Here is a 14646-nt window from a genome sequence, read left to right on the forward strand (position 1 = left end):
ATTGCCCAAGTCCGTTTAAAGCAATACAGGATAAGGGGAGGGGTATTGGGTTTATAAAGTCACAACATCTTTAACTGCAATTTTTCCTGCCTCCATTTTCAAGTTATGTGTTTCACATACCTGCTCTTGTCAGTCATCTCTTGAACAGGTCCACCACCACTGCTACATGAACCCACTGATTCTATGTTATCTGTGGGTCTTAAATTACCTGGATACATACATATATCATGATGCCTGGGATACAATACCAACCTTCTGTAGCTGAGCAGTAAGCAGAGCAGGTTCATCTCAAAGATGCCAACAAAGGAAAATCTGTCCCAAAATATCATCTCTAATCCAAATGCCATTATACCAGATACTCCATTATTCAAAACTCATTCTTCCATAGAGTTTATTTTTTTAAATGATGTTTAATTTATGAACTCAAACAAGCATTTCATTTTTAAGCTAACAGTTACTTATTTCCTGCAGAATTATCTTAAATGGAAAAAAGAAAAACATCTCTGTATAGAAACATATTATGAATTTCAGATAATTTTCTATTGTGGCTGAAGGGTTCAGCATAAATGCCATTAGATAATAATAATAATATTCAGTTGTTTCAGTCATGTCTAACTCTTCATGACATCATTTGGGGTTTTCTTGGCAAAGATACTGGAGTGGTTTGCCAACTTTTTCTCTAACTCTTTTTACATATGAAAAAACTGAGGCAAACAGGCTTAAGTAACTCACTCAGGGTCACATAACTAGTAAGTGTGTGATGCCAGATTTGAACTCAGGAAGAGAAGTCTTTCTAACTCCAAGCCTGACACTCTATTCACTGCATCACCTAACTACCACCCAATAATAATAATTTCCAGTTTTTACATAGAACCTTCTATGTTCCAGGTACTGTGCAAAGAATTTTACAAATATTATCACACTTGATCTTCAAAACAATCCTGTGAATTAGTTGTTATTATTATCCCCATTTTACAGTTGAGGTAATTGAGGCAATCAGAGGTTAAGTGACTTGTCAATGATCAAACAGCTAGTAAGTGTAGGGGGTCACATTTGAACTCAGGTCTTCCTAACTCTGGGACAAACACTGTAGACCACCTGCCTGCCTGTAACAGTGGAAAGAGAGATAGAGGAAAGCAGAAGGAAATTTTTCATAAGCAATTTACGTTTACTTAATAATGTTACCTGGAGACACCATGATTTAATGAATCTCTGCTGAAGTATCAACATCTTTGTTGACAATGTGAGACTGTCCAAAGTGCTGAAAAGGAAGACTGCTAAAAAGAATTAGTTCATTTTGTCCACGTTTGGAACCAGGGTGCCAAATACTCATGTTACCATTTTGCAGTCACCTAAACAGTGACAGTGTCCAATTCATCTGCTAAGAAGACTATGCAACTATGCTGACAAAGCTGTGAAAAAAACTCTGGTTTTCTGCTTCATCTTAGGGAAATTTTTTTCTGTGTGAGTGAGCTACTGTCTTGATGCTTTTTCAACTTCTTTAGACTTTTCCTTTACTGCATATTGTCAGATCGTAGGGCTTTGGTTCAGGGGACATAACCTTTTCCACCATACTACTAGGAAAATGGGATTCCTTGAAAAGGTTGGTGACCACTGATCTATATGTATTCATTTAAAGCCAAAGAAATTTGAAAGCTCATGCTGAGACGTTCAAAGCACCAGAGATACAATTCCTTAATGGGCGTCACCCACGATATATTCATCTAGGCTTATGCATGAATTCCAGGATCCAAAAGCCCTATCTACATTTGACAGTAGAAAAGGAAATTGTGAGAAAAAACAGAACCTATATATAACTTTTTCTGTACACACACGTAATATATGTAGATATGTAGATATGTACTATAATTGTCATCCCAGTTTAGAACACAATTTTTCATTCCACTCTTTTCTTAACCTCTCATGAAATGAAACCTAATCACTCAGATTTGGTGAGAACTTTTTCCCCTTTAACCAATGCATTTACATACACATATACTGACCACACAAACACATACTCAGAGACCTCTAAATTAAGGTCAATAAACAGCTTAATATAGAACACAGTGATGAAATTACAGACTTTAAATAAACATTCCTTTCACTATCTCCTCTTGAAACAGAATTACTGAATCAGTAGCTATACATAGAATTAGGATATAATTAAAATTATATCTAATTAACCTAAGAAATAAGTTTATCCTTTTTAAAATTGTTTTATTGCAAGTCCACGGATTATATTAGTATTTTTAAAAACAAAAGTTTAAAAGCAACCGCTCTTAGCATTTACCAAAGGATTACCAGAAACAATTGGGAAGGTAAACAGCTGTCAATTAGTGCTCCTTACTGAACCAAACTCCATAAATCTGGAAAGCGAGCTAACAAAAGCAAAACATTAGGATGAAAGTGACAATCTGTTGAGGTTTCATACCTTAGAATTGATGTAGATCCACATATAATCCTCATACTCAGTTTCTTTTCCATTTCAGGGAACTTCTCATATTTACACATAACCCTATCACCCTGAGCAAACCCAGACACTTTTGATGGATAACTTATGCATTAATGTCATTACTAGCCCTATCAGAATGATAGAATTATAGATCTGGAAAGGACCTCATCATTCATGTAGTCTAGCCTATGCTCGAAAAAGACACACACACACACACACACACACACACACATATCTTAAAGTGTTCATCTAGTACCTACTCAGAGATTTCTGCTGGGATTTGGGGTAGGTAAAACTACCTCCTGAAGAAGGCTATCCCATTTATGGAGAACTCTAATTCTTAGGAAGTTCAAATTTCTTGATGTTAAGTCAAACATAATCCCTTGATAAAGAAAGGCTCCATGTGCAATAAAATATTTATAGCACTCTTTATGTAGGAGCAAAGAACTAGAAAAAAGTAAATGTCCATGAATTGAGGGATAGCTAAACAAATTGGGTTATGTGAATTGATGGAATATTACTGGTCTATAGGAAACAACAAATGATGGCTAAAAAGAATGAAAAGCATGCATAGTTGTACATAAATTGAAGCAAGGTGAAACAGAACAAAAATATATGACAACAACTAAGTTGAAAGGACAACCACAAACCAATCTAAAGAAACATTGCAAGGTTATAAAGAAGAAGACTGGCCCTGAAGAAGTTATGAAAAACCAATCTCCCTCCACTTTCATGAGGTTGGGACATTGTATATATTGTAAAAAAAAAAAAAAAAAAGTGTTGATCATGTTTCCTGAATTTTATCAGCTTTTTTTCTTTTCCTTTTTTTAAATTATTTTCCATGAGATGACTCAGTGGGATGGAAGGAGAGGGATACAACAGGAAATATAGACACTATAAAAATTTTTAATTTTATTTCTCATAATTCCCATCCCTTGCTATTGGATTTTCTCTTGGAGGCTATACTCAAATCTACAGTCATTTTTTAAATCATCCCTCTTCTTCCCTGATGTCAGGACAACCTTCATCCAATATCCATTTAGTCATCAAATCCTATACTCTTCTTTCATATTATTTTTTAACTTTGTTCCATCTTTTACCATTCCCACTGTCACTATTTTAGTTGCAGGAAATACTATCATGAACCTGATCTTTTCCAACAACCTCTTAATTGCCTCCAATCTTCTCTTTCCAATCCGTACTACATAGCATAGCCATACTAATCTTCCTGTAACACTGTCTTTACCTTTTCACTCATCTTATTTAAAACACATAGTGGTTTTCCATTGTCTAGAAACTAAAAACAAGCTCATGAGTTTTAGTAGTCAAGTCAGTCTTGTTTTCAATTGCCTAAACTACTTTTCCACCCTTTTTTGTCACTGTTTCTATTTCTTACATTTCAATTCACTTTGTTGTTGTTGTTCAGTAGTTTTCAGTCATGTCCAACTCTTTATGAGCCTGTGTGAGGTTTTCTTGGCAAAGATACTACAATGGTTTGCTATTTCCTTCTCCAGCTCATCTTACAGAAGAGAAAACTGAGGTAAACAGAATTAAGTGACTTACCCAGAGCTACACAGCTAGCAAATATCTGAGGCCAGATTTGAACTCAAGATGAGTCTTCCTGATTTCAGACCTGGCAGTCTATCCACCATGCCACCTAGGTGCCCACTTGAACTGGCCATCAAACATGTCAATATGTAATCCAATCTTTATGATTTTTCTCTTGCTATTCCTTATATCCTAGCTCTAGCTTTGAAAATTAGGAATCCACTCTGAAAAAGTGCAATTACACTGAGTTCAAACTTCTCTTACGTCTCATGATACAGTCTACTTTGTTTTATAGGGTTATTTTTTTTTTTACATCTCAACTGCCCTTCTATAGACTGTAGTTTCCATGAGGGTAGAGCTAAAAATCATTGTACTTCTCCCACTTTCTAGCACAATGTTTGACACATGATGCAAAAAACAAATATATGTTGCCTGAATGAATGGGGTGGAATGCATGCACATAATCAATGGGAAGTATGAAAATAAAGAACTACTATATTAAAACAGTGGAGAGTTTAGTTTTGTTTCAAAGTAAATGAGCATACATGAGGAAATTTTCTTCCTACATTGGCAAAAGATAAAATAAAATAGTTGAAAGAATGTTACATTTGGATTCTCCACATCTGAGTTAAAATTCTCAATTTCACAATATCTATATGACCACAGACAGCATGTTTCACCACTCTGTCTCCTTATCTATAAAGTAAAAAGGTTGAATTAGACGCTGTCTAAATTACCTTCCATGTCTGGATGCTACAATAATTAGATTAAGTAGCTTAAGTTTTGTTGTTAAGTTCATGGATATGCAACCATCCATGCTTATTTTGTTGTAATATTTGTTTTTTTGTGTGTGTTCACCCTTCGTTGCCAAAGAAGATCATGGCATCAGAGAAATAATGACATGACTTGCACTGGTCTTTGTTTTGAGTGAGGGAGGGCTGTGCGGGTCACCAGCCTCACTTCTCTGCCAGAGCCATCTGAATCCAGTGACCAGATGTTTATCAGGATGACTGGAGATGACCCAAGATGAGGCAACTGGGGTTAAATGATTTGACCAAGGTCACATAGCTAGTGAGTGTCAAGTGTCTGAGGTGAGATTTGAACTCAGGTCCTCCTGACTCCTGCACTGGAGCTCTATCCACTGCACCACCTAGCTGCCCCTGACACATATAGTTGTGGCTAGACAAAGAACCAAGCAGTGAGGCATAACCCAGAGCAGTGAGGTATAACAACAAATATACCCACTGGAAAACAATTTATTCATAACAGGACCTTGTTTTTCCACCTCTCCTTAAAGAAAGCTTCAAATTTTTCAAAGAATATGGCTTCTTTTTCCTGGGGATAAAACCAATTTGACACAAGCTTCTTGGAGAGTAATGACCAGAAGGTGACCCCAAACTTCATCATAGATAGCACAAGGTAACTAGAAAATTCAAATTTTCCAAAAAGTCCTTTATGCTTTCCATACACTGTTCTCTATACTTAGAATACCCTTCTCCCTATCTCTTTCAACATCCAACTCAAAAGACACTTCCTTCATGAAAATGTTGCTGATTTTTCTAGATGTAAGTGGCATTTCCCTTCTCAGCCTCATTATGCTGGTCTTGTGAATTAATTATATTCCTTTTTGCATGATAGCTATTGTGTGTATGTCTTATCTCCATTGTAGATTGTAAATTTTTGAAGGAAAGGAATACATCATATTTATCTTTGGTATCATTCTCAGCACTTAGTCCAGTAATTTGTGCTTAATAGTCATTAAGTGAATGTTTTTGGAATGGTAAATAAGTGAATAATGATCATAGGTTGCCTAGTTTGCATTGGAGCTTGGTGCTTGATTCATGCTGGTCAAAAATTCTCAAACCCTTCTAAAATGTAAAGATAAAAAGGAATGAGAAGGTAGAAGAAGAAGGTTAAGTAAAAATTCAACAAGAATTTAATTCAAACAATGAACATGAAAAAATATGAAAGGTAACTTCCCATATACTCTACTAATGCTCTCACTATAGCCATTAGAGGGTAAGAAATGAGAATAGTTGTAGAGAGAAACTGTAATTAAAAGAAATTGATATCTAAGAAATGAGATAGTAATAAAGACACATTCTCAAGGTGTTTGTACATGAATATGATATTATATATATAAAACAATGTAAACTAGAACTCTTGGCAGATGGAGGTAAATTTGACATCAGATAAAATCACTGGGATTTCATGATGTGGGACTCATGAAAAGAATATAGTTATGAATGGATTTAACACATTAAAAAGGAATAGATATGGGAAGACTTATATGAACTGATGGGAAGTAAGCAAAACTAGAAGAACAATATTGTAATAATAATCAACTGTGAAAGACTTAGCTACTTTGATTAATAAAATGTTCTACTACAGTTCTATGAAACTCAATGTAAAATGCTATCCACCTCCAGAGCAAGAAGTGATGAACTCAATATAAGTTGAAACATGTTTCTTTCTGTTTTATTTTTCCTGCTTTTTTGCAACATGGTTAATATGGAAATATGGCTTCTATGACTTCATATGGATATCATATTGCTTGATTCTCAATAGGTGGGGGAGGGACTAGAGGGAGGAAGAGAATTTGGAACTCAAAATAAAAAGAGATGTTTAAAAAGGAATATATAAGATAAATCAGATGAGACTACGATTAAATATTTTAAAACATGATTCTGTGAAGAAATCAAGCATCCCAAGGAGATACTTATACATTTGAATGAGAAACGGTGAATTGATAATGAACTTGGAGTAAAGTTGCTAGCAGCATGCTGCTAGGAATCTATCCATGGTCCTGAGCTGGTCAGAATTTTTAGCATTGACTTGTAAGAAGGCATAAATGGCATGTTTATCAAACTCTCAAATGATTTAAATCTGTGGAGCATACTGAATAAGTTGCATTATTAAGTGAAGATACAAAGAATTTCTTGCGGCTATCACAGTTTGAATTTAATACAGATAAATGCAAAGACTTACAGTCAGTATCATAAAATTAAATTCACCCATAGAATAAAAAGGAAGCTTGTCAAGAAAGTCATTTGCTTAAAAGTGATCTGGTGATTATGAAGGACTGAATGCTTCTCATGAATCAATATTGTGACCAAGAAATCAATTTTGGGCTGTATTTTAAGAGGAAGTGACTATCATCATCTGCATTCTAGCCTGATTAAACGGTACCAGCAAGGCTATGTCCTATCCTGAACTACATTTTAGAAAGAACACTGAAAAGCTGAAGTGAGCCTAAAGAAACCCAACTTTGATGTTGAAGTACCTTAAGTCCATGCTACATAAGAATTCACTGAAGGAGCTCAAAACATTTAGCTTGAAGAATAATGGTTTTATATGGATACAATAGCTGTCTTCAAGTATTTGAAGACCTAGCACCTACAAGAAGGATTATATTTGTTCTATTTGGTTCTAGGCAGAATCATAAACAATGACCAGAAGTAACAAAGTGGGAAATATAAATTTGGTCTAATTTCTAACATTTAGAGCTAGCAAAAAATGAAATGGGATTCCTCTGGAGAATGGAGGTTTCCCTTCAATCCAAACCTTCAAGAAAAAGATAGATAACAATTTATTAGGCATGGTATAGAGAACATTCCTAAATGAGATGGTGGCTGAGATTCTCCAACAGAAACACTCTCTGACTCTGAAAAGGTGTAGAAGGTATGGCTAGAAAAAAATTTCAGTACAAATGGTTTGGACATTTTTGTAACTACTAGCAAAAGCACAATTAATTAACAGTGTGACTGAATAATCAAAAAAATGCTAACCTAGAAGAAGTATAGTATCCAGAAAGTCTCACTGTAGTCTGTGCTCATCAGACTGTTTCCGTAATGCTATGTTCCAGCCTAGGAACAATTTGCTCATGATCCTTAGGAAAAACCCATTCCACCTCATAATAAATTGCATAATAGGAGAAAGAAACTAGGCCTTGTCTGATAAATGTACTAAATTTCAGAAGAAAAGATTTTAAAGAAGTCAGAGAAATCATAGCACTCTATTTGCATCTTCTGCCTTGCCTGCTTTCAACTACATGGAACAAGATGTCCCTATGCCAGGAGGATCTTAGTATCCTGCTTCTTCCCCATCCCAGACTTTCATGCCTCCGTTTTGAGTACTATTTTTACCTTTAGATTATAAGTTTGTGAAAAGAAGGGACCATCTTTCCTTTTATTAATTTTATCCCTATCACTTAGCCCAGTGCCTGGCACATCATAGACACATAATAAATATTTATTGAACTGGATTGGATGGACAGGAAGGCATAACCTAAAATAGTGCTGGCAAAGTCAAGCTGTCAGATACTACACTCTGGACACCAGGCACCTATTGATATAGGCATAGATTGATTATAAGAGAGTCTTATTCTTATATATTTGTGCATCTAGAAGTATGTGAAAGGCTATTTGCATAGATACTAATGTGGAGTAAAATGCAAAAAGAATTGAACTTGGTTTTAGGAGAAATGGAATTGAATACTAGCCCTGACACTAAGGACCTTTCAGTCATTGAGAGGAGTGGTCAAGGAAAAATTGAGATGTGACAATTGTTCTAGAATATTAATCCCAAAATGTATTCTAATCCATTATGATTTTTTCTGTTCAAAATTCCTGTAAATGTTACCTCAAATTGTTTTGGGATACAACCATATCTGAGAACATGGGAAGTTTATGCCAGTTTGTACATGTCTCTCTCTAAACTTGAGATGTTTAGATATTTAAAATATGCTAAATTGAATAAAATTGATTCTAGAAGATTATGCTTAAAATAGTAAAGCATTAATAATCTTTACTTCAAAATAATTAATAAGCAAGCATATCAAAGACTGATTGGGGGGGCTGAGTCAAGGTGTTTACTATTTTACTTCCCATTCCATAGGTTTGTTTCCCTTGCCACTTTTGAGACTATGCTTACTTAGTGCATATAATGGGCTAGAACAATCTATACAGGTGGCCTTGTCCAATGCAGAGAATGGTCACTTGCTCAGGTACCATGATTTAAGAAAAGACCACCCCTTAAAAATAACTCCCTGGAACTGCTTGACATTCTTCTCTTAGCTACACTATCTGAAAGGGAATTTAATAAATAAGTATTCTCTTTAAATATTGAAATAATAATCATGGAAAGGCCAGTCATCATAGTATCATTCACACCTTAATATGAAATGGCTGTATCCGATTACTTTCCTACTTATACCAATTTGAGAACAGATATACTAAGGGAAATTGAATTGTGATGAGAGGATGGGAGGAGGAAGGAAAGTAGGGAGAGAGAAAAAGAGAGAGGAAGGGAAGGAATAAGGGAGCTCCAAGAACAAGGAACTTTCAAAGAAGGCAGATGCGAGCAGGATAAATGACCGGGATGCTCTGGACAGCCAGTATATAGCTTAAAGACCATAAGAGAAAGATATATAAAGGATAATAGGAGGCAACCAAAGAAAAATTTCACCTAAAAGTGTCTCTCCTGAGCTTTCCTACTATCAATTTGTCCTTTCCCAGGATTCATATCTTTCTCATTAGAGCTTTATCTAAGGAGAGTGAATTCTGGCGGGGAAAAACACTATATTGATACTCTATCCCTTCCCCTAATATGCATTCAGAGCAGTAACCAGGACAAGGAATATGATATTTTACCAATGATTACTCTATTTTAGAGTATGGCAACAACACTATCCTTGGCATGACTTCTTGCTCCAATCCCCACATCCACAACCCCTCCACACATTTACAGAAGTAGCCAATTTTTCAGTAGCAGAGAAAATTTGAGGTGAGCTTCCTCACAGCAGTCATACCCCAGACGAACACTCCACCATGACCTAATCCCTCTCTTTCTTTTGCTCCAGGCATAAAAATTCCTTATTATAGTTCTGAATGTGTACTTAGGTGAATTTAGGTTCAACTTCAAGTTGATGAAGAAAATCATGTAGCCTAAGAAATATATGAGAAAGTGAACTGATTCTGTTTTCTTTGCCTTGGTGATGACAGATGGTCATGAACTACATGAGTACATATAGATGAGTCTAAAATCTTTATGAGCCCCAGTTAGACAAGTTCTCTTTTCTCCTCCCCCTACTATGCGTTTTTACTGCCAGTAGGAATGCAAAGACCCAAATCATAGAGGTCAGCATATACACACAGAACTCATGGAATAGCTCTGGCTTTGGGTCACAGAGGAAGCAGTTACAGCAACACCAAAGCCACAGCCAATACTCACCTTCTGCCCTCCAGAGATTAATTACACCGTTCATGTTTAATGAACGTGGGTCAAGTTACTTTAGGGATTCCAACTACCCCCCCCCCAAAAAAATAAAGTAAATTTTAATTGATTGAATTGGGAATGAATTAATAGTGCAAAGTTTGAAGAACCTGGACTGCTGCTGTCATAGATGTTGCTGTACTTTAGGTTATTTGGGAAGAGAAATCCTTTCTCAGACTGGAGCATTCTATTCAGAGCAGAGACCTCTAAAATGCCTATAGGAAGAAACTCAGGGGAATGAGACATTGGGCTGGGTAAGTGAATCAGCTTGATGGTTCATCTGACTTTTCAGACTTAATCTCTCTCCTCAATCCTAATTCTGGCTTTGGCCAAATTTCAATAGACTTCTGAATCATAAAGACCATGGAGGCATCGTATTTTTCTTTGCGTAGTGCCAATTCAGCAATGTGGTACAGAGGGGAAAATAAAAAACCAACACTGAACTTAGAATCAAGGAGAACTGACTTTTTTTCTTGGCACTACCATGAACTTCCTGTGTTACCTTGAGTAAGTTACTTTCCTTCTCTGGGCCTCAGTTTCTTCATCTATAAAAATATAGTTTCCCATAATATGACCTTTAAAGACTTTTCCAGCTCTAGAATTACATGATCTCTGGTAAGTGAGAATTCTTCATTCACATTCCCCAGCTATTGGGGTCAGCCACACAGGGAGGACCAAAGTCTAAACCATTATACATGAAGGGCGTGAAGAATTTGTCTGGAGACTTTGGGGTAGTCAAAGGCTTCTGGAATTCTATAATCCATGACTGGATTGAATGTTTCATATTTCTCCTTCTGATTGGAAGTGATTAGTTATAATTTCTGGGTTGAAATGATGCACGTGTGTGGATGTTTAGTGAGGGATTATGAAGTACATGAGTGGTGGATCAACTACCTTCCTGCTTTACATGGGACACTGGGTAGTTAGCAGCAGGTTAGCAGCAACAACCAGCTTTTGCAGGGGGAGGGTAATGTATGCATGCCACACTTTTAAATTTAATCTGCATTATTAACATTTTTCCATCATTTTCTTCAGTCTAGATAATCAGCAAAGCAATAAATAAAACCCTAATTTATAACATCTGTCAGTTTCCAAGGTGTAAATACTTGAAAATTTCACAACTCCAGAAGTGCACTGCTTGCTTCAAAGTCTAGTATTGTCTGATTCTGGAGTACCAAGCAAGTACCAAGCACTCACTGCAGTTACATAGTCTGAAAGAACTTTACAGATAGGAATCAACAGATGTGATTATTAGAGAGTATATCAGAAAGAGAACCAGTAAAAATTTGATCAGCAGGTAGCTCAATGAATTTTGTTCTTCACTTAGCCAAGGTGATAACTACAGGACTGTTTGACAAAGAGTAAAAGCACAAGAGGTCCACCTAACCGGAGAGAACAAACAATCTTCTCCTTGAGACCTGAGAAAGTATTATAAATTCCCAAATTAACCATAAAGGACATAGGATGAAAGACTATCTGCATCAAGAGAAAGAATTGATCAATAGATGTATGTATAGCATAATTTTACATATACACACCTATTTGTATCTATTGGTGGCCATCTCTACTGTGAGGGGAAGAAAAAAATTTACATAATTTTGTTGTATATTTAAAAGGAATAGCAAGTTGTACATAGTAGATTTGCAGTTTCATGTGCAATAATCTTTTTTATCATACTATGACTATGTTATGGAAATGATTGCTTTATTCCATAAACTAAAAATAAAGTAATTTTTAAAAAAGAAAAAGGGGGGGGAAGTACTTACTCTTGGTATGATTAGGGTTAGTTACAATCACTAATGGCTTTAGTAAAAGTAAATGATAGAATTCTTAGGGGGTCCTCAGGGATTTGAGATTTTTGGTAATCTGGGCTTCTAGGTGACACTTACTGAACACAGAGAGGACGAGAAGATTTGGAGGCCTGCCCTAAGTTGTCTTTGACTTTCTCAGTTCCTGATCATCTCTTTAAACTGTTTAGGACAACTTGCCTATTACAATTTTTCAAAGTTCTTGGAGGCCTTCCTAGTGCATTAGCCTACTGGACACTTCTAAAAGCTGCCAGATCTTCCCCCTTTAATAGTCCTCAATTCTCCCCTGTCTCAGGATAACTCTCTGGAAAGGAGTTACCCATTTTTAGGTCACTGTTACAATTCCCCCTCCTGAGACTGTACCATTATCTCTAATTGTCTAGTAGAGATGGTCTGTGTGCCCAAGGACAGTGGTACCAAATGACAACAGTGGAGTTAGAACCCGGGTCCCTAATTCTTACTACAAGACTCTCTCCATTATGCAAAAGAGCATTACTTATTTGTGGTTATTATGGTCCCTTACAATGCCAGGAAATAGTAGCAAATATAGCTAAAATTAATAAATAATAGCAAAAATAGCTAACATTTATGAGATCCCTTCATAAAAAGTCATTATTTATATTACTAGCATTTATACAGTACACACTATGTGCCAGGCACTGGGCTAAGCACTTTATAAATTTGATCTTCACAATAATTCTAGAAGAAAGGTGCTATTATTATTCCCATTTTATAGTTGGGGAAACTGAGGCAGGCAGAAGTTAGGGGACTTGCCCAGGATCACACACAGTCCTTTAATCTGTGAAATGAGAATGTTGAATGAAATATATAGGTGCCTTTGAGCTCTACACATCAATTCTGCTGGGGGGGATTAGGAAGAACACAGCATGTGCATGAGTGTATGCATGCATGTACACACAGACATACTAGTATGAAAATTTCTACATTTCATCCACTTAATATTTTTAAGCAGAGATGTGACATGACCAAATCTATGTTTTAGGAACAGTTGTTTCATGGTTTCACGGAAAATAAATTGGAATCAGCAATACTGAAAACAGGGAAAACAAGTCCTGACACAGGTCGATGAGGACCTGGATGAGGGTAGATTCTATGTGAGTGGAGAGAAGGGGGTGAATGGTCCAGGTGTTGTAGAAATGGAAGCAGTAAGGCTTAACCTGTGGTCGAATATAGGGGTGAAGTGATATAAAAAAATAAAGAATAACCACAGTTTTATGAACTTGGATGAATGAAAGGATGGTGATAACAGAAAAAAAGGGGGGATTGTAGGTGGAATGAATTTAAAAGGAAATAATGAGTTGTGATGGAAAGTATTGTTTTGTCAGAAAGTGGTTAGTAATATGGGAAGTAGATTAGGGATGGAAGAATAGATTGGGAATCACCTGCCTAGAGGTGATATTTAAATCTCTGGAAACTGATGCGATTACCCAAAATAGAGTGTAATGAAAGAAGAAGATCTAGGATGAAGCCGTGGTGGATACCTACACCTAGTGGGTGGGACATGAATAATGATCCAGCAAAGACACTTAGGACTAGTCCAGACAGGTAGGAAGAGAACCAGGAGAAAGCAGTGTCATAAAAGCCAAGAGAAGAAAGTGTCCAGGAAAGGGTTGGTCAACAGTGCTAATAGCTGTGGAGCAGTCAAGAAAAGGCTAACTGAGAAAAGGTTATTGGATTTAGCAACTAAGAGATCATGGACAATCTTATTTTCAATAAAATAGAGTGGTCAGAAATCGAATTGTGTGGTATTGTTAAGTAAATGTGAGGTAAAGGAATGGAGAAAAATGAGAACAGTTCTTTCTGGGAGTTTGGCTATGAAAGGGAAAAATGATAAAAAAAATTACAATTGTTTAAAGAAATGCCAGGACCAGGTTAAAGATTTTAAAGGATGGAAAGATGTTATTGTTAATAATGATATAACAATTATATTCAAAATTATCTCGTATTGGTTAAGAAAAAGACAGATATCAATAGAATAGACATATAATTTACAGCAGCAAATAAACATAATGACCTTGTATTTGACAAGTGTAAAGATTTAAGATTTTGTTAGTAATAATAACTAGTATTTAATAGTCCTTACAATATGCTAGACATTGAAATAAACACTTTAAAAATATTATCTCATTTAATCCTCACAATGATCCTGAAAGGTAGGTGCTATTTTAACCCCTATTTTACTGATGAGAAAACTGAGGCAAAGTTAAGTGACTTGCTCAAGGTCACACAACAATTAGGTGTCTGAGGTTGAATTTGAACTCAGATCTTCCTGACTCCATGGTCTCTTCATGGTGTAATCTAATTGCCTGCAATGAGCATGATACTTACCCATGTGACCCTGGAAAAAATCACAACTTCCAGGTCTTGGTCTTCCCATCTGCAAAATAAGATGATTGGATTTCTGTGGCCTCTTCCAGATCTAAATTTATGATCCTATGGTCCTACACTTGTGGATGGCAGGAAAGGAACCAGTGGAAAAAGGGAGAACAAAAATAAAAGAAAAAATTGACTTCTAATACAGTGTTCTTCCCACTGTATAACATT

The sequence above is a fragment of the Notamacropus eugenii genome, chromosome 5 (genome assembly GCF_028372415.1).
Source record: "Notamacropus eugenii isolate mMacEug1 chromosome 5, mMacEug1.pri_v2, whole genome shotgun sequence".
Taxonomy (NCBI): domain Eukaryota; kingdom Metazoa; phylum Chordata; class Mammalia; order Diprotodontia; family Macropodidae; genus Notamacropus; species Notamacropus eugenii.